Consider the following 21,869-nt stretch of genomic DNA (forward strand, 5'->3'; position numbering starts at 1 on the left):
GGTACAGTTTTAGACTCTCCCATAGCAATTTGGGGGCCCAGTGAAGTTTTTCCAGTATAATTCCACAAGACCATCGCTGTATCACAAACAGAGCTGACTCAAGGATCAAGATGAGGAATGAGACTTGGTGCCCTCTCCAGGGTATGTAGACCCCAAGATATATCTGAATCTGTGCTCTACTTTCTATAGCCACTGTCCTCATCCATCACAAACTTAGGCATGTCTGTGTGTATGTGCCAGAGATGGGGGTATTGCATCTATACTGTCTGAGTGCTACTGAGAGAGTTTAGTTGTGTGTGTGTGTGTCTGTGTGTGTGTGTCTGTGTGTGTGTGTGCAGAGGAAGAGACAGGGTGTGAGGGAACCTCATTTCACTGCACCTAAGAGCAGATGTGCACAATCAGATCCACTGCCTATAAGGAGGAAGGCTCTTTTCTTCTTTGTCCAATCAGGCTTTTGTTGAGCTGAATAGAATCAAAATTAGAGAATGAAGTAGGACAGAGAAGGGAGAGATGGATTCCTATGAGAAGGGACATGATGATACTTCTGGAAACAGAAAATAACCTAGAAAGTCTGGGAATGTAGGGAGACATATTTTTAAAAGACAGAGAAAATTCAGCAGCAGCCAAGATGAAGGAAAATTTGGGGCCAAAATTTGAATAGTTTTTACAAAGCGTGGCTGTGTGCAAAGTGGTAAAATACTCATTTCCACATCTCTTCCAGATACTTTGGTTAAAAACATTAATTTATTTTTAAAGATTTTGGAGCCTCTGCTAGCAATCTTTGGAGACACACCCTTGCAGAGCAGGCCACCTTGTAACAGCAGTATGACTGCTACTTTTTCCCCACTCTTGTTACTCATGATTGGTTTACATTGCAATTCTATTTCAAATTCTGTTTCATCAAGAAAATAAATATTTAGAAACAGTAACTTTGGATGGGGAAACAGAGGTTTATGAGCTTTTAGGCCTTTTATAATTTTCTAGGTTTTAATGACTTTGGCTAAACCAATATCCTAAATTTTCTCTAAGAACTGGTCAATTTTTGGAATTAGATATCTAGAGTAAAATTAATGGTAAATGTCATGAAATAGCTTAAGAAAACAATTTCAGTTACATGTTATAATGTGTCAAAAATACATAAATGCATCACTATCATTTCTGCATGCTTAATGGTTATAAAGAGCTGCTATAGAAACAGGGAAAAATACTTATAATACTGCTAATTAATTTTATTTCAAAATTTTCTATAACTGAGTGCATTAGGCAGAAATCAGTTGAATAAAAGAAATTAATGGGGGAAGAGTTAGCATATGATGAAAGGATTAAGTCACTCAAATTTAAAGACATTAAGTCAAGCACAGTGAAAATCAAGTGTAAGATAATATTATTGATGATGAAATTTATGTAAGATGAATCAATGAGACAAAACTGATTTTATGAAGAAATTGTAATATTAAGTGAATAAATCAGTATACATATATGACCAAAACTATGAAAAATCTTAGAAAGAAAGCTGGAACAAACACATCTAATATTATATTGACAGTGAAAGCTTTTGTAAGCCTGGATGATCACTTGTTTCCTTTCAAACTTTCTATTTTTCACCACTGCCCAGAACAAACACTAATTAGCTTTATAAGAATAAAATCAAGTAAACGTTTTGTAAATGAATGAAACGAAGCCTTGCTCCAATAATGGTATTGCTTTTCTCAAAACCCACTAATGAGACCCTATACCTCCATCTATGTATTACATAGATATCCTAGCATGTAAATGAGTTTTACGTGTTTGAAATGAGCAGATGCTTATTTCTGATGGCCTTGTTGGCACTTTTTGGGGGGAGTTGAACAAAAAGCTTTGAGGAATACTTGGGAGAGGACAGCAATTCTACCATATCTTTAATGCAAGTAGTAACAACTCTTCTTGAATCACTGACTTTTCTTGTTCATTAAATTATGCAGGCCAAGTAGCTAATAAAAAGGTAATACTTCATTTTACTCGTTCTGAATTTAATCAACCTTTATTTTTATTTTTCTTTCACTTAACTTTTTATGTTGTCAAGTATCAACCTAGTCTCATCCTCGTTTTGCAAAATACTACTCTGATCATCAAGGATTTGGTAAGGCTAACATAATCTGCCTCATATTTTCTGAATTTCAACATTCTTAGGAGAAGGTGATTCAAATGATTTGTAGAATAATGAAATAACAACCGTATGCAAAGAAAGTAGTGTTACTTCTTTCATACCTTCTTGCTAATGGTAATAATAATATTTAGTAAAAATGAAGGCAATATGTTTTCTATAATTTGAAAGCATCAGAATTAAACACCGGATTTCATAATGAAAAAGAGCACATGTGTAAAGAATACCAAAAAGCTAAATATTTATAAACTAAATTTTACGGGCATACCTTGTTTTATTATGCTTGGCCTTACTGCACTTTGCAGATATTGTGATTTTTACAAACTGAAGGTTTGTGGCAACCCTGCATCAAGCAAGTCCATCTGTACCATTTTTTCCAACAGCATTTGCCTACTTCATGTCTTTGTATCATGTTTTGGTAATTCTGGTAACATTTCAAAATTTTTCATTGTTATTATATTTGTTAGAGTGATCTATGATCAATTTTTGGATGTTACTATTGCAAAAATACTATGACCAACTGAAGGCTCAGATTATGGTATTTTTTTAACAATAAAGTATTTTCTAATTAAGGTTTGTCCATTGTTTCTTTTAAGACAGAATGCTGTTGCACACTTCACAGATTACAGTATAGTATAAAAGTAACTTTTATAGGCACTAGGAAACCAGAAATTCATGTGACTCTCTTCACTGTGGCGGTCTGGAACCAAATCTACAATATCTCCAAGGTATGCCTGTAGTTCAGACATCTCTTTATGTTGTGCCATCTTCTTTTAATAAATCATGTGGCCTCTACAACAACACCAACAAAAAAAATTATCATTGTTCTCACAATAGAAGTTTAAAAAGTATAAATATTATTTCATCCCTGGAATAATCTTACCACAGCTTCTATGAACTCTGAGAAGCACGCTTAAGGCTACTGTAAACAATAGAGTTATACAAGTCCCACGGTTCAGTTTTCTGATTTAAAATAAGGAACTGTTTTGGGCAGAATTCTAAAAATGACCCACCAAGATTCTGTTCCCTAATCCCTGGGACTGTGAATATGATGAGATACCACACATTTGATTATGTTACCTTATGTGGCAAAAGGGAATTTGGAGGCGTAATTAAAGTTACTAATCAGATGACTTTGAGTTAATGAAAAAGGAGATTACCCAGCTGAGTCTGAAACAATCCCATGTGCCATTACAAGACAGACAGGTTTTCTCTGACTGGTAGCAGAAGACAGAGTTAGAGAATTTATCGATTACTGAGACAGATGGGGCCACAATATAAGGACCTGAGAGCGGCCTTTAGATGCTGAGAGCAGTTCCTGACCAACAGGCTGCAAGAACAGAGGCTTAAGTCATACAACCACAAGGAACTGGATTCTGCCACCGACTTGAATCAGCTTGGAAGCAGATTCTTTCCCAGAGCCTCTAGGTAAGGGTCCAGTAGTGCTGACACTTTGTGAAACCCTGAGCAGAGCACCCAGTTGAGCTCACCCTGATGTGGGATCTACAGAACTAAGAAATAATAATTGCGTGTTGTTTTAAGTCACCAAAATTGTGTCAATTTGCTAAGAGAGCATAGGGAAGTAATATAGAACTGTAGATTGTTTAAACCTTGATGGGACCTTAAATAAGTCCAAAGTCTAAGAAAAGACAGGTGACAGAGAGAGAATTAGGGCTATTACAAAGCATTGTAAAGAGAGGGGAAAAGAGAGTTATTATTTAACCACTAATATTCAAAATATAATTTTTAAGCAATATATTCTGCTTAAAACCAAACTTTTGGAAGAGAAAAAGAAATTAAGGACTCTTTTGCACCACTTACAACATCAATGGCTAGATTTTATGATGGACTTTTTTCCCATACTGTCCATCCTCAAGTTTAACCCTGAAACTGGAATAGAAAGAAGGAGGAGCTGACACAGAGGAAGTAAAAGAATAACCAAAGCTTTATGATCCCTGAGGATTGTGGGAGAGTGAGGCAGAAGACGGAAATAAAGGTAAAGAGAGAAAAATGTCAGTATTCTCATTTTTTCCCTCTCACTTTGGAAACATTATCTAAAGAATTCTCTATGTTTAGCTCTGTGTTTCAGGCTACTGAATGAGAGGCCCTCATGCAATGTGACTCGTGGATTGTGGCCATATCATACGTGAGCCTGCCAGTGTGGAATACTGAAGCAAAAAGCCCTGATATATAGCACTCTTGACCGACTCCTGGGTCACATGACCAGTTTTAGGTTTTCCAGTGATTGTCTTGACTAGGGCTCTAGGCTGCATATATTCACGATGCTAGTTCATTAATTAGTGGGGTTTTTTAAAATTGAAGTAGGGTTGATTTACAATATTATGTTAGTTTCAGGTATATAACAAAGCTATTCAGTTATTTTTTTTTCAGATTCTTTTCCATTAGAGGTTATTATATGATATTTAATACAGTTCCCCGTGCTACACAGTAAGTCGTTTTTGCTTAGCTATTTTATGTATAGTACTTTGTTAATCCCATACTCCTCATTTACCCCTCCCCTCCCTTTCCCCTTTGGTAACCACAAGTTTGTTTTCTATGTTTGTGTGTTTCTGTTTTGTATATAGATTCATTTGTATTATTTTTGAGATCCCACATATAAGTGATATCATATAATATTTGTCTTTGTCTGACTTACATCACTAAATATGATACTCTCTAGGTCTATCCGTGTTGCTGCAAGTGGCAATATTCCATTCTTTTCTATGGCTGAGTAATAGTCCATTGTATATGTATACCACGTCTTCTTAAGCCAATCATCTGTTGATAAAAATAGGGAACGCTTCACAAATTTGCATATCATCCTTGTACAGGGGCCACACTAGTCTTTTCTCTCTGTACTGTTCCAATTTTAGTATATGTGCTTTCAAAGCAAGCACTAATTAATATTTTGTTTTGTTTTTTTTAATTTTCAGGTGGCTCATATCAATGCTGCTTTGATTTCTCCCCACAAAAGAGCAAAGTTATAGGTTATCTATAGATATCACCAGGCAAATGGTCACTGGAAGCATCTGACTACAGCTACAGACATATTCTAAGAACATCAGAGGAGAGGACAAATTGCATGCTTTATCATTCTTGCATGGCTACTCCAAGCCTGAACATATGGTGGCCTTTGGGTGGAGCAACCAGAGCTATGGCTCAAACGATCCCCTGAGAGAAATCAAAGTTTAGGTTGGGAATGATTTTCACAGGTTTTCTGTGTCCCTGATGAAGAGGCACTAATGCAAAGAGGCCAAGATGGGTCCAATGGTTAGTCATCTTATTCATGGGCAATGTAGGTTGAGGTGTACTCACTCTTGATATGAACAAAGTAAAGTTTCCTTTAAAATTACCTATTGCAATGGTTGGCTACAATGAAGACACAGTCATACCTGGGAAACTTATAGTTGAATCAGAATCTCTGAGGGTCGGACCTGACCTAGGTATCAGTATTTTGTGAAAGTTCCCCAGGATGCTTTAAGGTACAATTAGAGTTGGAAATCACTGATTTAATGGAAGGTCTATTCATGCGTATATAGAGATAAAGCAACATTAATCCTTGTAGTGTGAATCAGTGTTAAAGTGTCTCTTCTCTCTCTTCCCTAAGTTCCTTTAGTTGTGTTCTTATATCAACTTTCCTTCTTCCTACAGAGATATTCTTCTTTGTGTCATTCCTATTTTCTGTGGTTGCAAAAATCACATATTTAAGAGGATTTAATCAATCAATCAATCAATCAATCTGTCTAAAGTTTCTATATCAAGATCCACAACAACTTGTTATTGCTATTTTTCAAGAATACTGGAAATGGTAATAAAATAATTCCCTATAATTGACATAATTCCTCTTAAATATTAGCTGTGGACTCTCTACTCCCCTTGTTTGATCTCTACGCCTTCTCGTATTATATAAAGTTTTGCAATAACTATTGTTATAATTAAGCATTTATGCTATACACACATCAGTGAATGCATAATGTTCACTGCCTATTTGACAATGGTATTTAAAATATATGCTCCCATGTCAAGTATCATTCGATGCAAAAGAGAGCAGCAAATCTCTCTTGTTGACAAACAATTCAGGCAATAACTCTGAACATCCAAATCTCCACATTTCCAAAAGAACAAATAAAGCTTTGATCTCTCTCTGGTGATATTTTATTTTCATTCCCCATCTCATTTGTTTGTCATTTGAATCCATACTCTCATGATATAGAGAGATTTTCTCTTTTTCTTTTTATGGGTGGTAAAAAGCTTTTAGTGTGTTCTTACTCTTTAGGCTACAGACAAGTTTTGTTTGATACACTAATAAGAAATGTGTTCTCATAATAAACCTGAAGTATGAAAAGGGAGACTGATTCCTTACAAAGCCAGGCTGTTGATGTTTATTATGTTCCTATCAGAAATATGTTAGGTTTTCAAGCAACACAAAGATATATGGACACAGTTGATTTCTTTCTTGTGCTTGGAGTCCAGTTGGGGAGATAAACCTTACACTTGAAAATTCTCCTTAGAACAATGTAATAATATAAATTCTATACAAATCAAGCTCCTGCATGTGCACTCTGAAATAGGTGAGGCCACATGGCTGCTGTCATAAGGATATGCTTGACTGATTACTGAAGGCGCTTGAGCTGAAGGATGCTTTGAAAGAGTTACAGACGTTTATTGTAAGGAAGAAAATGACATACAAGTGAAACAGTCAAACATTTGAGGGTCATGTAAATAACCAATCTTATGGAAAAGCATGGAAAAAAAAAACCCCAAGCTGTGCTACATAGAGCTATTTGATAGAGGATTTAGCATAACAGACTCCAAGAAAAGGAATGACTCAAATTGTTTCAAGTTAAGGAATTATCACCATTATTTTAAAAAATGATTTACTTGGAAATAAGGTACCACTAAAAAAAAGTTTAACTATTTAGTAAGTAGTTCATCTTTGTTTAGTTTTGAGCCCACTTTTCTTTTGTAGGATGAAATAGGACTGACATAGTGTCTCAAGGTCTAGAACTAGCTTTGCGGGTAGAAGAAAAGATAGATATCAAGCTCCAGAAGTAGACTGTGATGAGGGCAAATGCAGGTTGGTGTATAAGGTGAGTCAGAGATGAATGCCACAGGAGATACATCAAGTAAAAGGGAAACAAAGGGTAGGGAGCAAACAAAGAAAAGTATTATAGGGTGTAAGATGTCAGCAACAGGGAATAAAGCAAGCTACAGAGCAGGGCAAGGTGGAAGAGGACTGGAATTTGTTTATGTACTGGGATCCTTGGAGTTTCTTTCTACTGGATGCATGGTTCTTAAGTATATTAGGTAGAGTGAAATGCTCATCATTTGTGTAGGCAGTAAGCATTAAGCACTTTGGGCAGGAATTTGGTTTTATTCCTTCGGATAAGAAGGTAAACACAGCAAAAGCAAGAAAATAGACTGGTATTATTTTCTAAAAACAGGTTATTTGTGCTGTGGGGCAGGAAGGAAATGCCACAATTACTAAAAATAAGGTGAATCACAAATCATTAGTTGTCATTAGCTCCTCATTTCTTTAAAGAGATTGGAGATATGAGAAGAAATAAATGAGGATGTTGGAAAATAGTTACTGTTGGAATCGGGACTAGGAAAAGGGAGAAGGAATTTAAACAATTTGGCAGTCTGTCTTGGCTCAATTGCTTTAATATTACATTAATGTATTTTATGACTATCAGAGTCTTTGTTTGCCAGAACTTGCATATGCCCTGTTAGCATTTTATAAATGGAGGACCCGTCCAAAGAAATAAATTATTGGAAAATATATTTCCAGTTACGTGGGGATATTTGAGGCACAGGATGCATTATGTTGAAAGAATACTTGAGTTTATTGGTTCCTGTTAGAAGAAAATGTATCTTCCATAATGGTTTTGTTTACATCTGAATTTACTTCTGCTTCCAACTCATTTGGCATGTATGCAATCAGTTTGTCAACAAGTAAGAATCAGTAAATCACCCATGGTGTGCACAGAATGTTTTTATAATGCCAAAGGGTCTGTGGTTCCCGTGCCTGTTACAATCTTCTAGTATTTCTGATCCTTTCCCTATATATAAGGCATGTTGATTCACATCTTCCCATTAAAACAGGACATAACATTTTTAGAGCATAAATTTTTGTGCTACTTACTTTTTCTGTAATGACAGTCCTACTAAGCCAAAGATGCAAGGTTAACTAACTCAGACACATGAACCGATCACAGAGGAGCTTCTGCTGTGTGTTGTGTACAGAAGGCCGTGCAAACAAGGGGGCGTCACTAGATTCCTCTCACCACCGTTCACACGTCTACACTATGGCGCGCATCTCACAGAAGCTGCCCTCTCCTAGTCCATGGACCAGTGCCAAGTAGAGTTCATGGAAGACAGAGCATGATGAGAGTAGTGTATTAAATTTTTAAATAAACCATAATTCAAGAAGAGTCATGTACCACAATGTTCATTGCAGCACTATTTACAATAGCCAGGACATGGAAGCAACCTAAGTGTCCATCGACAGATGAATGGATAAAGAAGATGTGGCACATGTATACAATGGAATATTACTCAGCCATAAAAAGAAATGAAATTGAGTTATTTGTAGTGAGGTGTATGGACCTAGAGTCTGTCATACAGAATGAAGTAAGTCAGAAAGAGAAAAACAAATACCATATGCTAACACATATATATGGAAATTTTTAAAAAATGGTTCTGAAGAACATAGGGGCAGGATAGGAATAAAGATGCAGACGTAGAGAATGGTCTTGAGGACATGGGGAGGCGGAAGGGTAAGCTGGGATGAAGTGTGAGTGGCATTGACGTGTATATCCTACCAAATATAAAATAGATAGCTAGTAGGAAGCAGCCGCATAGCACAAGGAGATCAGCTCAGTGCTCTGTGACCACCTAGAGGGGTGGGATAGGGATGGTGGGAGGGAGATGCAAGAGGGAGGAGATATGGGGATATATGTATATATACAGCTGATTCACTTTGTTATACAGCAGAAACTAACACAACATTGTAAAGCAATTATACTCCGATAAAGATGTTAAATAAATAAATTTATATTTTCAAAAATTTTTTTTTTATTTTAGGTTACATTCTTTAAAAATAACCTTCAGAAAATGAGTGAGATTGTGTATTTTTTTTTTGTTAAACAAACACAAATGTTTAGTGGTTTTGCACAGCAATATAAAAATCTGATTTTCAATATTTTTTGAAAAATGTTAGCCCATTCACCCACATACCTATAAACCACTACGACAGAATACAGAACTTTAAAAATAGAGATATTCTGACATCCCCCAAATGAAAAGTTCAACATTATAAAACTGTAACTCTTGGTGCTCATCTTGACAGTCAAGTTAAAACTATGAATGAAGGTAAAGGATTTCTCTTATAGATTTAAAAACCATTTCAACATTGGGTTAAGTTCAAGGAAGACCATTCACTGCATGCATACATGTTCATATATATAATGTATATATATTTAATATGTATATATATATATATTTAATCCCTCTCCTCAAGAGAATCATCTTCTAATCAGAGAGATGAACATGCAATAGACAATTTCAATAAAGTGTTTTAAGTGATGTAATTAGAAGAATTAAAGAAAGGTTATAGGAATTTAGAGGAGAAAGATACTGTCTACTTATTATAGAAAACATCACACAGAGGTACATCAAATGGCTTGAGTCATTTAGCTCCAGAGAGCTAACTTGGAATGTAATAGTCAAGGATTTTTTCCATCGATACAACCTATCGCTTTGCATCATTACATTTGTTTGGACCATTCATGAAGTCAGAGAGAAGAAGGGCTTCTCAGAAGTCTGGCACAAATATAGAAGAAATTGCCAAAGGTAGAGTCCAGTTGTATAGAATGAATGTGTTATAATCAAATGTTAACTACAAAAAACAATGATACAACATAGCTAATGGTGTCCGAGTCTAACACCAGAACTGAATTGGCCTATCAGCAAAAAGCAATTAAAGTGTGACAATGCATTTAAAAGTACTGACGTTTGCAACATGAAGAATTACACTGCTTCATTAAGAAGAAATGATTGCCTTATTCAAAAAACAGGACAATATTTACTCTTATGTAAAACTCCTACAGATTTCAACTTGTACAAAGTTGAGCAGATAGTTCCCAAATAATTCATAAGAACAGATTTTCACATGTTGCTGTCCCAGAGTGGAGGCTGCACAGTAAAGTGGAAAAGTGTGGGCTTGAAAGTCAGACAAACCTATCCTTGGATTTCACTTGCTGGTAGAGGAACTTCAGTAAGTTATTTCTCAGGTTTCTCATTTGAAAAAAAGCAGAGAATAATAGCCTGTTCGTAGGATTTTTATGAGAATCAAACAAGCTATTGTATGTGGAACCCAAAATGTTAAAACTGTAATTTTCCCTGAGGTGTCAAGATTTGTTAGATATGGCATACCAAAGGAAGAGGCACCACCAAATAATAAATGTGCAATCGAGGTGACAAAGAATCAGTTTCAGAAATCCCTCAGAAACCCCTTAGCCAGAGGGAGATCAAAATAAAGAGCGCCGGTCAATAGAAATACAAGCTGAGCCATATATGTAATTTGAAAGTTTCCAGTAGTCACACCAAAAATAGTAAACATAAAAATGGTGAAAATAATTTAACAATAAATTTTATTTAACTCGTTAAATAATAGCATTTCAACATGTAATCAACATAAAAATAATACATGTGATATGTTGCATTTTTACCTCAAAACTTTTTCAGTCCTGACCAAGAGGATGACGTGAAAGGTACAAGAGGATTTCACAGCCACAGCCTGAGTTTAATGGAGCAGAGAAAACTGTGGGCTGGTGGAGGATAGCCTGTAAACAAAGAGCCCCAGCCAGACAGAGAAAGACAAATATGTGATATTGCTTATATGTGGAATCTAAAAAAAATACGACACAAATGAACTAAAAAAATGGTCATGAAGAACCTAGGGACAGGACGGGAATAAAGACGCAGACCTACTAGAGAATGGACTTGAGGACACGGGGAGGGGGAAGGGTAAGCTGGGACAAAGTGAGAGAGTGGCATGGACATATATACACTACCAAACGTAAAATAGATAGCTAGTGGGAAGCAGCCGCATGGCACAGGGAGATCAGCTCGGTGCTTTGTGACCACCTAGAGGGGTGGGGTAGGGAGGGTGGGAGGGAGGGAGAAGCAAGAGGGAGGAGATATGGGGATATATGTATATGTATAACTGATTCACTTTGTTATAAAGCAGAAACTAACACACCATTGTAAAGCAATTATACTCCAATAAAGATGTTAAAAAAAAGATACAAATGAACTTATTTATTACACAACAAAGATAGATCCACAGACATAGAAAATAAACTTATGGTTTCCAAAGAGGAAAGTGGATGAAGGGATAAATTAGGAGTTTGGGATTGACACATATACACTACTTTATATAGAATAGATACCACCAAGGACCTACTGTATAGCACAGGGAACTCTACTCAGTAACAAAAACAAACAAAAACAGGCACCAGTGCCAGTTTGGGAGCTGCAGCTGGAAGGGCACTTCACAGGAGGCTCTTACAATTCTATGATAGCACACATGAGGGAAAGAATCAGCTTGAGTATGTTAAATATTATAAAATACTTTATATATATATGATACATATTTCCATATGTAGAAAACATGTATTATTATTTACTTGTGATTAGTATTTTTAATATTTTTACACACCCAGAGAGGTCAACTAAGAAACAGCCCTGAACCCCTGCATTCCAAACTGGAAGGGTCTGTAAGGACTCTTAGCAGGTAGGGAAGAGCTCAAGGAGAGCGAAGGACCAGGCACCCACTCCCACTGCAGGAAGCCCCATGTCAGGAGGGGAGACACTCTGATATTAATCATTTGCTTTTGGATTATGGTCAGAAATTAGATACTCATACTTCAGAAGTGTACTATGATTGTGACCTAAAGTAAATCCAGGGCTTTATAATTTCTAAGAAAGTTCAGAAAAGTCATGAATTTGGCACTGTTTTCTTACAGGAACGGGAAAAGGGGCTGTGGGGAACAAAAGGATAGTTGTGTCAATGTCATAATGGCATCTTGTGAGTCCTGTTTAATACAAAGACTGAGCATTGCACAAAGTCTTATACGCACTATCTGTACTTCTTTTCTTCAGATAAGCAAAGGCTAGATGAAAAGGGAAACCACTGATCATTTAGTCAATTACAAACCAAAGCTGGATCCTAGAAGTAACACTGAATTTTATCATGGCATCATGAATAGTCAATAAAATACACATTTTCTCCCAAGATCAAGAGAGTAGGTCACAATAGCATGAACGTCTGCCAAAATTATTAACTTTCAAGTCTCCCGTTGACAGCATATCTGCATTTATTTTGTATCTTTGAGTCAATAACATTTTTCTTACAAAAGAAAAAAAAATCCATTTTAAAGTGCTCTAGAAGGGAACATTGCCTGCTAGGAAATTAAAAAGCACAATTAAATAGGTTTGTAGGTTTTACTGATGCATGCTGGGTTTCGATGGAAACATATCAACCTGCAGGTTTAAAAAAAGATATACTAAATATACCATAATTGACCTGTTTTCTCTGAACATATTTCTTGTGGCTTTTGATTCCTATTATTTCAAATCAAAATATTTCCTATTATTTCAGAACTTATGAGCTCTGAAGTGAGCTGACCCGGCGTTATCTATCATGCACTAAACTGTGTTCACAAGGATACAGGGTCCCTCCCTAAAGATAAACTTACATTGCTTAAAGGACATGATGGATTACAATATATACAGAAAACCCCTCTGCATTATTTCAATGAATGCTTGAAAGTGACATATGTGAGAAGCAACTATTGTGGCAGTAAAGAGTGGCTGAATTTTCTTCAGGAGAAAAGCATTAAAATACAAAAGTTAAAAAAAAATAAAATAAAATACCAATAGTTACTTCCATATTCAATCAATAATTTCATTAATCTCTGGGGGATATCTATATGCCAGGCATTGGCTTTGGAATATATGAGAATTTACCTCTTAAAAATTATGAGGTAAGTATAGTAACACAGTTTAATATCCCATAATAAGGCCTGGTTAGCCTAGAAGTCTGTAGAAATTCAATCTGCAGGTCTAATTATCACTCATAATACTATATTGACTCAAATATGTCACCTTTCACCAACACATCTTCCCCTTTCGATTTAGAGTCAGGTATACTACTAGGAAGGAGAATTACAGAAGCCTTAGAGTTCTGATTTTTTTTTTATCAGCCTCAGCAGTCTCCAAATATTGTTGACATTATCAGTTCTAACAAAATATTTGTTGAAGTGACAATGAGTTCCAAAGATGATTAAATGTTGATCTAAAAGTATCCTCTTGGATAAGAATCCTCTTCTATTTTTCAAAAGAATGTTATATTTTCTGGTTAAACGTGTCTTTACGAAAAAATGATAACGAGTAGGGGATATTCTTTCAATCATACTCTATTAAGTGCGGATGCTACGTCAGGCAGGAAGTATGTTGGAGCCTGGGGGGAAACATGAGTGAAACAGAATTTCCTGACCTCTGAAAGCTGACTGACAATTCGGAAAAGAATCTGACAAGTAAATACATAATTCCCACAAAAAAAATGTGAGGGATTGCAACCAAGAGTTGAATAATGGGCTATTTTAACACAGAGATTGGAACAATTAACACTGCCTGGAGAAATTGGAAACGATGTCATACAGAGTGAGGTAAGTCAGAAAGAGAAACACAAATACCATATGCTAACACATATATATGGAATCTAAAAAAATAAATTGTTCTGAAGAACGTAGGGGCAGGACAGAAATAAAGACACAGACATAGAGAGCACTGATATATATACACTACCAAATGTAAAATAGATAGCTAGTGGGAAGCAGCTGCATAGCACAGGGAGATCAGCTCTGGTGCTTGTGACCACCTAGAGGGGTGGGATAGGGAGGGTGGGAGGGAGACGCAAGAGGGAGGGGATATGCGGAAATATGTATAGTAGAGCTGATTCACTTTGTTGTACAACAGAAACTAGCACACCATTGTAAAGCAATTATACTCCAATAAAGATGTTAAACACACACACACACACACAAAAAAGGTTTCAGGTGCAAGGTACTGGCTGTGAAAATTTATTGGTTGCTTCAGCTATACAAACATAATGAGTTTGACTCACAGGCACCAGAATTTAATGTTAGAAGTAAACAGTTTGTCCTCCTTTCTTCCTCCCTCTTGTTTTTTCCTAGATTTGATTAGGGATAAAAGAAAAATTGTCATTCTAATGACAGTAATTGTTGCCTAATGGCAAGCATGCTGTCAAATTAGCCTAAGTGTCCATTTAAAAGCAAACTTTTATGTGGTTTGTTAAACTTTTAAGGCTATTAGTTGAGACATGGAATTGATTTATTTTACCCATTGCATTAACCTCATCTTGCATACTCATCAGTTTCTTATACAGGGCAAAGTAAATGTACCTTGATGTTTTATAAAACTGAATTTAACATCAAGCCACTCACTTTTAAATGTTACACATTGCTATAATAATAAGAGGGTGACTAAGAGTCAGAATCTTCATTACTGGTAACTAAATGAAGCTTCAGTAACGGAGTCCTCATGGAAAATGAATTTCATGTCACTGTGAACCAAATGTAATCAGTAGCAAATAGTTTTTATTTTGATGGGGTTATGGGTTCTTTGATCCATAAAAGCAAGAGATAGACCCTTTTTAACATAACTGAAGGAAGTTAGGGAAAGATCAGCTACTTTAACAAAAACCCAATTTCTACTTGACAGTGAAAAAGGAAATACTTGATCTGATAAAAACTTGATCTGTTATCTGATCTACATAAACACTCTGTAGGTAAGACAATAGAATTGCAAAGTTCTAAAATGTATATTTAATAACAAATATATATGTGAAAAAGGTATATGTCCAAGAAAACTGTGTATATTTAGAAATCAAACCTAGCACACGTCATATGGATTAAGGGTGTAAACAGGATATAGTCAACTATCCAAGGTAGCACAGTACTTCTGGTTACCATTCCTGATTAGGAAACAGTTGAGACTTTATCAGTAATTAAATGCTATGGAGTAATTACTGTTGTAACTAAATGTTATGGAACAACATTTCCTGTTTGAAGAATGTCCTTCTATTTTTAGAGCAATTTATACATCTTTCTTTTCTATAAATTCATTCATTTGTTCATTCATTTGTTCATTCATAACCTCGCCCATCCTAGGCACCCCATTCACTGTAGGCACCATGCTCCAGACACTGTGTTATCCTGATACTTAGAATATCTGTCGAAACTAAACAATCTTGCAGGTAAGGGAAAACATGAAGCAGCAAAATAGCGAAGTGCATAAAACTGTGAAAGTGGAGAGAAATAGCCAGATAATAGGAGAGCAAAGAACTGAGAACACTGGAGAGCATTCACATTTACAGAAAAGAAAAAAGGATACAAATTAGTGACAGGAGCAAAGAAGATTCACTTAAAGAAGGAAATGAGGAGTCAGGATTTTTCTGCATCATGGAAGGTACAATTTGTACACTGATTTTTGACCACTGAGAGCCTCCTTGCTGTTTTAACAAAACATTGCTTAAAAAAGCATAATGATATTAGTAAATTTCAACATAATGTAAGGTCCCCAGCAACTTAATTATTGCCTTACTAAATATCACTAGCATGATAAGTATCTAACATCATTTATTGATAATTATTACTGGTAAAAAAATTAAGGTTGACAATTTTTATTATTAAATTTCCAGTATACCTAGAAAGGACTTACCCAATGAATTTATTTTAGAAATGATTGAATAATAAATTCATGTTATTATTTTAAAATGCTTTTATTAACTCCAGTGAAGTCAGTATTAGACAATATTGCGCCACACTCTTACACCTCAGGGTGAGGGTGTTTGTAGAATATTTTAAAATTTCTGTTGTTAACGTTTCTCTCTATAATCCTCTTTATACGCGGTTTTCTTGGTTTATCAATTCTAGTCATTATTTATGACTCCCCACCCTGAAAGATAAGAACATGTCCATTTATATCACTCATCAACTGCTCTCTCCTGCCTCCTCAAAAATTTTTATTATTCTTTTATTAGTAACACTATTGGTTACCTTTGAAATTTAAACTGTATTCTTAAATCTCTGCCTCTTATAATCATCAACCTTAGACATTTATACATAATGATGCCTTTCCCTTACCTGCTTCTCCTCAATTCTCCCCTCCAAATCTATTAGCGATACCTTTCCTTTTACACTACTGAAGCTGAAAAATTTACATGTTATTCTGTAAACTATATGTAAGTAAAATGAAAGACGTTCCAAGTTAACCATTTAGAAGGTTGGTAAGTGTCTCCTAGCTCAGCTTTGGAGGACACCATGGACTGAGGCTGACTTACACCTGAAAAATCCATAATGCTGGATTCTGTGGGTGGCAGGCTTCTCTGATATGCAACAAACAGCAGTTTAATCACCAAAGCTGTGCTGAGGTAAGGGGAGATTTTAACTCTGACGGAAGCTCATTTAGAGATATTTACAGTATTACACCGGTCTGGAAATACTAATAACTGAACTGAGAATACTCTGTATGTGTGGGTGACCAGATGACTACTGTTATTCGAAAATGACTCTGAAAGTCATGGAGACCAACTACCAAAAATTCACACACAGTTAGGAAAAGATAGTCCCTTGGCATGAGTTTAGAAGGACAGAAAGGGAAATAAATAAACCCATCTTGTCTCATTTATTCTACCTACGGGTTACAATAATAACATATTTTAGGGGGTAATTTTCTAATACAGAAATGCTGAGGTTTCATTCTTGTATATAAATATTAACTAGAGAAAGCAAGTGAGAATTTCCAGGGCGAGTCCTTTTAAAAATACAGATGAGGGCTTCCCTGGTGGCGCAGTGGTTGAGAGTCCGCCTGCCGATGCAGGGGACGCGGGTTCGTGCCCCGGTCCGGGAAGATCCCACATGCCGCGGAGCGGCTGGGCCCGTGAGCCATGGCCGCTGAGCCTGCGCGTCCGGAGCCTGTGCTCCGCGACGAGAGAGGCCACAGCAGTGAGAGGCCCGCGTAGCGCAAAAAAAAAAAAAAAAAAAAAATACAGATGATGCTTAGCTTTATCCCAAACCCTCCAAATTAATTTCAAAAGGTGAGGTCTGGGCATCTTGGTCTTTCAGCCAGTTCCCCTTGTGGTTCTGATGTACAGTTCTGATTGTTTATATGTTTATAGTAGTTATAGACGAATGTTAGAATTATCTTAGTTAATCATTATGCCTGTTCTCTCCCCCTTCCCCCCAAAAACCTGGAAGTTTTATGGCACATACATAAAATTATAAAAACATATATCCAATAAAATTACACATAGCACTATTTATATTATAAATAAGTATGTATATGTAAAATATGTACGTATACATATAATACTAGCTATTGTTATATATGATATTAACAAGAAATCTCTAAAGGACATGGTGGAGAGATTTGGATTACTGAAAAGTTGTCATCAGGGTTTAATCTATGCAAAATAATTTATGAAAGACTTTCTTCCTTGTAAGAGGTTTATTACATATATATATATATATATATATATATATATATATATATATATGAATTCCTCAATTCCCACTTAACGGAAGGTAACACAGAAATTAAAATAACTTAAGATAATTTAAACTCAGGATTTTTGCCTCCTAAATTTGTGATCTTCCACCCAGTTCTGCTACTTCATAATTGTGCTTCATTTGGTATTATTCACTTATAATGATCATTTGAGAAAAGTCACATGATTCTAGTTGCTTGCCATATCAATCCCTGTTTGCTTTGTATTACTTAAAGATAAATGACATGTTATTAAATATCAAAATTATCCTAATAAGCAGCAAATACTCTCAATTCAGTGGAATAAGGAAAAGATATGGCAGCGATTCACAACTGCTTATAAGGACACACTTATGGAATGGTAGAGTACTCTTAGATTTCAATTAATGTGATTGATGTTTCTTTCAAATGCTCTACAATTCATATAGACAGAAACAGATGGGCCATCTGTTTTCACGTTTCTCATCTCTTCATAGCTCAGACGAATTTGTGATAGCCAAACATTGAGGGGAAAATGGCAATCCTCATATGTGGGTTGCCGTCTCTCATTTCTCCCTTTCAAGGTTAAACTTTCTTGTAGAAGAATATTCAACAAGAATATTCAGTTTTCTTCTATGAGCAGAAAATAGCTTCTACTCATACACCCACTCCATGTGTGGACTTATACAGATTCATTTGTTTAACGGTGTCAGGAAATTCCATTGATTCCAGCATCCCAATCAGATAGAAAACCAATAGGGTATCTCCCTGATCTATACTGTCTCCAAGTCCTCTGAACACATAATTTCAGCCCACGATATAAGAAAAAAAAAGTTATTCCTGTAAGGAAACCAAGTGCTAAATCAAGGTGAAATTTGTGATCATACCACAATGAAATAAAGGTAGAATGAAGATGTGGTCTTGTCAAGAAAAACAGCTCTACCTGTTATATTGTTTCTCTCCTTTAACATTTAAGAGTTCAAGTGTTTACATTCTTTCCTGGAATTGATACCCTGCATGTTACAAATCTTCATATCCCATAAAATCAGTCTCAAACAGAACACTCTCACCCAAGAGTTCTCTCTGAACTGCAATGAACGCTTAGGCAAATCATGGTCTCTCTATATGCGAACTATCAAAATATATGCATATATATGTGCATGTATGTATGGAGTTATATATATGTGTATATGTGGTGTGTATATGTATATATTCATATGTATGTGTATTCAACACTCTTCTCTGAAAAGCAGGGAATGTCACAGAGCCACTTTTGTTAACTGTACACATCTTTAAATGAAATAATTAAAAAAATATATCGTATATATTTTCATAATTAGCTCAAAACTTAGACACAATTTATAAAATAGAACAGTCATGAACTATGCTTCCTCTTAAGTATTGATGCCTGCCCATTCTCCTCGGCACTATTCCTTCTGTGCCTTTAGAAAAATGACCTAAAATGGAGCAATACTGAGCTTAGTGAGGAGAAAGTTCAAATCAGATCACAGCCCTCATTACTCTTCCTTTCCAGGTACCTGAATAGTGATGTTCTACAGTTATTTTGATACAGCTACATATCCTCTTCTGGCCATCTGCTTGCTACATAAACTGAAGCATTAGATAGTATATTGAGTGGAGAGAAGAGCCCTACAGATGCTATGTAAAGAAGAGAGATCACAGTTTACCAGTACGAAAAATGTTCTATTCAAATGCTACAAAGGCCAACTTCCTGGTCCTTAAGGAAGTGAGTACAGAGACAATGCATTTCAGGTCTATAAAAGCCTCAGGACAATGAATTGTAACTACAAGTTTTTTCCAGGAAATTAAAGATATTGCAATCAGATACCATTTTGACAATAAAACTAGACAACGTTTTATAAGGAAAAGGTTTTCCACGCAGCAGAGTGTTTTTTTTTTTTTTTAACATCGTTATTGGAGTAGAATTGCTTTACAATGGTGTGTTAGTTTCTGCTTTATAACAAAGTGAATCAGCTATACATATACATATACTCCCATATCTCCTCCCTCTTGCATCTCCCTCCCACCCTCCGTATCCCACCCCTCTAGGTAGTCACAAAGCGCCGAGCTGATCTCCCTGTGCTATGCAGCTGCTTCCCACTAGCTATGTATTTTACATTTGGTAGTATATATTAGTCCATGCCAAGCAGAGTTTGTTTTAAGCAAATTCCACACTAAAAGCTTATGGACTATAGAGAAAATTCTAAACTAAAATTTAAAAGCCACCTTCTTTTGAAAAAATTGCTGTCTGGTGTTCCCTAAGTGACTGTGAGGTCCCCTTTTCATAGAAGATCCAACTCAGAAAAGATTGATGGAATCTGGCAGGGCAACATCAAGGCTTTAGGGCCATTAATTTAAAATGCCTTTCCCTTTCATCCTCTGGTGTACATTGCTCAGCAATCATCATTTTTCTTTACCTTTTTCTTTTGGTGATATAGTTTGTGTCATGCCAGGATCATAGTTCCCTGGCATTAATTATGAACCACCGAGATCTACTTTTTTTAACATCATGCCCATGAGGGCAAATTCTGTGAGAAGATATGGGATAAATTGAATACTCGAGCTCTTGAAGAATTTCATTTCAGCTCAGTGCTTTACAAACCAGTGCTTGATTTTTTTTTTCCATTTTAAAAGCTATAAAGTGGGAGAAGAGGGGAAGATGATAGAAGAGTAAGATGCGGAGATCACCTTCCTCCCCACAGATACACCAGAAATACATCTACACATGGAACAACTCCTACAGAACACCTACCGAACACTGGCAAAAGACCTCAGACCTCCCAAAAGGCAAGAAACCCCCCACGTGCCTGGGTAGGGCAAAATAAAAAAGAATAAACAGAGACAAAGGGATAGGGACGGGACCTGCACCAGTGGGAGGGAGCTGTGAAGGAGGAAAGGTTTCCACACACTAGGAAGCACCTTCGTGGGCGGAGACTGCGGGTGGCGGAGGGGGGAAGCTTCAGAGCCGCGTAGGAGAGCACAGCAACAGGGGTGCAGGGGGCAAAGTGGAGAGATTCCCGCACAGAGGATCGGTGCCGACCGGCACTCACCAGCCCGAGAGGGAGATCTCTCCCAGCAGCCTCAGAAACAGCAGATTAAAGCTCCACAATCAATTTGATGTACCCTGCAACTGTGGACTACATGAACAGACAACGAATCATCCCAAATTGAGGAGGTGGACTTTGAGAGCAAGATTTATGATTTTTTCCCCTTTTCCTCTTTTTGTGAGCGTGTATGTGTATGCTTCTGTGTGAGATTTTGTCCGTATAGTTTTGCTTCCACCATTTGTCCTAGGGTTCTATCCATCCGTTTTTTGTTGTTGTTGTTTTGTTGGTTTTTGTTTTCTTAATAATTATTTTTTATTTTAATAATTTTATTATATTTTATCTTTATTTTACTTTACTTTACCTTCTTTCTTTCTTTCTTTCTTTTCTTCCTTCGCTCCTTCCTTCCTTCCTTCCTCCCTCCTTTCTTCTTTCCTTTCTTCCTTTCATTCTTTCTTTCTACTTCTACTAATTCTTTCTTTCTACTTTTTCTCCCATTTATTCTGAGCCGTGTGGATGAAAGGCTCTTGGTGCTGTGGCCAGGAGTCAGTGCTGTGCCTCTGAGGTGGGAGAGCCAACTTCAGGACACTGGTCCACAACAGACCTCCCAGCTCCACGTAATATCAAACGGCGAAAATCTCCCAGAGATCTCCATCTCAACACCAGCCCCCAGCTTCACTCAACGACCAGCAAGTTACAGTGCTGGACACCCTATGCCAAACAACTAGCAAGACACGAACACAACCCCACTCATTAGCAGAGAGGCTGCCTAAAATCATAATAAGGCCAGAGACACCCCAAAACACACCATCAGACGTGGACCTGCCCACCAGAAAGACAAGATCCAGCCTCATCCACCAGAACGCAGGCACTAGTCCCCGCCACCAGGAAGCCTACACAATCCACTGAACCAACCTTAGCCACTGGGGACAGACACCAAAAACAACAGCAACTACGAAACTGCAGCATGCAAAAAGGAGACCACAAACACAGTAAGATAAGCAAAATGAGAAGACAGAAAAACACACAGCAGATGAAGGAGCAAG

The 21,869-nt window shown here is 36.6% G+C and overlaps 1 protein-coding gene and 1 non-coding gene across 2 annotated transcripts in view; both read right to left on the reverse strand.

Annotated features, from left to right (window-relative positions):
* The window catches only part of ZNF804B (zinc finger protein 804B), a 502,873-nt gene that overhangs the window by 270,381 nt on the left and 210,623 nt on the right, over window positions 1-21,869 (reverse strand). The window lies entirely within an intron of this gene.
* Window positions 4,930-5,040, reverse strand: LOC136128677 (U6 spliceosomal RNA). The gene has a single exon (XR_010656261.1). It is a non-coding gene; the product is annotated as a U6 spliceosomal RNA (small nuclear RNA).

The sequence above is a fragment of the Phocoena phocoena genome, chromosome 9 (assembly GCF_963924675.1).
Source record: "Phocoena phocoena chromosome 9, mPhoPho1.1, whole genome shotgun sequence".
NCBI classification, from domain to species: Eukaryota; Metazoa; Chordata; class Mammalia; order Artiodactyla; family Phocoenidae; genus Phocoena; species Phocoena phocoena.